Here is a 3545-nt window from a genome sequence, read left to right as displayed (position 1 = left end):
GGTGTGTTACTTTTGTTTATGTTGCATTTGTTTAACTCTGTGAAGCTGTGTTACTGTGCCTGTCTGTCTATAACACCTGTAGTCTAATAAAGAACTGAATGGCCAATAGCAAGGCAGGAGAAAGGATAGGCGGGGCTGGCAGGCAGAGAGAAAACAATAGAAGGAGAAATCTGGGAGGAAAGGAAGAAAGAATGAGAGAGTAGCCAGTCACCCAGCTACAGCAAGTCATGGAGTAAGAAATAGTGAAAGGTATACAGAACCAGAGAAAGGTAAAAGCCCAAAGGCAAAAGCTACATGGGATAATTTAAGTTAAGTAAAGCTGTCAAGAAAGAAGGCAAGCTAAGGCCGGACATTTATAATTAACAATAAGCCTCTGTATGTGATTTAATTTGGGTGGCTGGCCCCTCAAAAGAGAAAAAACAACAACAGCTGCTCTCTGAACTGAGCTTCTGGCCGCTGCCTCCTGGAGACCACGCTGATAGAGCAGGTCCTTATCAGGTGCTCTGGCATGAGATCATTTCCAGATGGAAACAATGACTCTGTCTCCTTCATTGATGTGTACCAGCTGGGAGCCACGCCCAGCTGAACCCTGACTGTCCACTCCCAGTGCCTGGCTCCCAGGCACTCCTTTCACTTCCTGAGGCCGGTGGAGATTGTTTCACACACATTTCACCACATTGCAGACTCTTGGGAGGCAGAAAGAGACATTCAGGTTAGAGGGGTCGGACCCTGTCAGGTCCAAAGGAAACTCCACTCCCCCAGATTCTGGCAGTTAGATAAATGCCAGCATTTCTCAGGAGTCAAGAGTACCTAGCTCTTCTCACCTCCCTCCTACACTGAAAACTTCTCCAGCTCAAGACTGTCCCCCCCAGCTACTCCTCCTTATGACCCTGTTATTTGGGGTATCCTCTCTCTTGCCCCCTCTCTTGGTGGTCTCTTTCTCTTCCTCTCTCACTCTCCCCCTTTCTCCCTCTCATGGCCAAGTCCAGTCCGCTCGCCACGTTCAGTCTACCACTTTCTCTCTCTGCTCCGGATTCTTCAGATGCCTTTGGCTCTTCTCTCCCTCATATCTACAATAAAAACCTTCTGCTTAACCACACCTTGGAGCGGTCATGTCCTCAGTTTATAAAATACCAAATCAGGTCCCCCAGCCCCAGTGTTTCCTCCCGCTTCCCGGTGGGTCCTGAGGAAACACATGATCAAGTTGATCCTAGGGGCAGGTGTGGGTGCCAGCCCTGTGGCCATCCATTCCTCTCTAGAGCCCCAGCAGCCCTCACTGTGGAAAAGAACACATGCCCATTAAAAGCACTAAAGGAGGCCCATAGCGCCACCTAGACGCACCCAGCCAGGCATCCCCATCCCTCCTTGGGCTCCTTCCCACTTCAACACAACTGAACATGCCTCCAAATGTCCTTTCCAGCACCTAGAAGCATCACAAGGTCTGAAGCAGAAGCGCATGGAAGAACCCGGTCACATCCTCAAAACCTAGAGTAAGTGATGGTGGTGTCTCCTGTGAGGCTGCAGGACCGTGATGGGGGTGTCTCCTGTGAGGCTGCAGAACCATGAACCAAGAGACACACAGCAGACGTCCGAGGGATGGAAAGAAGGATAGAAAAGGACTGAAGAGAGAAAAGATAAAATTAGGATTGGTTTCAGAGATCCAGACTCTGACTAACGGGGATCAGAGGTGGGGAATTTCCCGAGAAGCCACTGGAAAATGTCTCAGAACTGAAAGACCTGGCCGTGCAGACTGCAAGCCACAGGAAGAGAAAAGATCTGGAAGGGGAGGGGAGGGGAGGAGAGGGGAGGAGAAGGGAGGGGAGGGGAGGGGAGGGGAGGGGAAGGGAGGGGAGGGGAGGGGAAGGGAGGGGAGGGAGGGGAGGGGAAGAGAGGGGAGGGGAGGGGAGGGGAAGGGAGGGGAGGGGAGGGGAAGGGAGGGAGGGGAGGGGAAGGGAGGGAGGGGAGGGGAAGGAGGAAGGGGAGGGGAGGGGAGGGAGGAAGTGACTCCTAAGAAAGCACTTATGCCAGGGATTTTTAAAAATTGATCTTGAAGTGGTTTCTTCATAAAAAGAGGGGAAAGTTATAAAGACCCTTCACTGTGCTTCCCAATAGAGCTGTAGATGTCCACGATAGTGAGGTCATGCTACCAAACTGGGAAGGCAAATGTCTTCGGACACAGCCAAGCCTTTCAATAACACATAGATATGACAAAACCTTTTCAGAAGAGCTGGTCTTCTGAAAAATGAACCTCCCATGCACCTTCTTCATGAAGCTTTCACAGGCTGTGCTCCAGCAGAGCAAAGGAATATATATTAATAATAATAATTATTAATATATATTCACACATATATGTATGTACATACACACACACATCTCAAAAGGGGACTATTAATTATTGGATGTTTCTGTTTGAAAATTCTATCAATGGGTTTTGTGTACTGTATGAAAATCCAATAAGTAGTACAATGAAAATCAAGTAGAAAACAACCAATTTAAAAAAAAAGATGATCACTAACAAAGGGAGGGAAATTGTATAAGAAAGGACTACAGCATTTGAGCTAGCAATTAAAAAGATCATCACAATAGTGACAGAGAGATGGTTTAATGGATTAAAGAACTGTTAAACCTGAGATTTGTGGGAGAAAGACCAGTTCTGCAAGTTTTGAGCCAAATTTGAAGCAAGCCTTAACTAAATACTGGCTAGGACGATGGACTCTGGCCAGGTCCATTCCTGGGTTGCCAGACAATGGCGACGAGTCACATTTTGCAGAGGCTTTAAAAAGGCAAAAACACAAGGCCACCATATTTCCCATCAGGTCCAATCAGGAAGAAGCATGTATCTTAATGTACTTATTGCCTGCATACCTCCCATCTACATCCAATCAGGGGCAAGCGGACATCCTGATGTATTTCCTGCCCACGTACCTCCCACCTACATGTGGTCTGGTATATCCCATGCAGTTGGTCAAATAATTTTGTTTGGGGAGCAAAACCATGGGTTGTTATTGTGCATAAACAGTCTCCAGCATTCCAGGAAGTTATCTGTCCTTGGGCAAGTGGGGCTTACAGGTTAACTTTAGCCCTAATAGTACCTGCTGCCAAGTCTGATGATCTGAGTTCAATCCCTGGACCTCACATGGTAGAAGGAGAAAACACATTAATTAGTAAGAATTTTTAAAAGCTGTAATAAAGCAAACCTTGTTGTTAACTGAGTGGGAATCTGAAGTGGGATAGACTGGCAGTAAAATAAGACACTAAGTTCTTACCCACTAAACTGTGAAAAAAATAATCAGGTAATATCTGAAAATGCCACGAGAGTGTTGAGTTACAGAGGCAGGAGAAACAACTTCAACAACAGAAACTGACAGCTCTGGAGAGTGGACTCTGGGAAGAAAGGTCAGAGGCAGGGGACTGACGATTTTCATCATTAGACTGGCCAGCTGGTTAATTATACGCTTGCATCCTTTCAATGAAATAAAAATGAGCTGGTTTAAAATCCAAAGGAGTAGGGTTAGGAAAGCACAGATCTTATTTGGCCACGTTGC

Source organism: Peromyscus eremicus, chromosome 14 (genome assembly GCF_949786415.1).
Source record: "Peromyscus eremicus chromosome 14, PerEre_H2_v1, whole genome shotgun sequence".
NCBI lineage: Eukaryota > Metazoa > Chordata > Mammalia > Rodentia > Cricetidae > Peromyscus > Peromyscus eremicus.
This window is presented reverse-complemented; position numbering follows the sequence as displayed.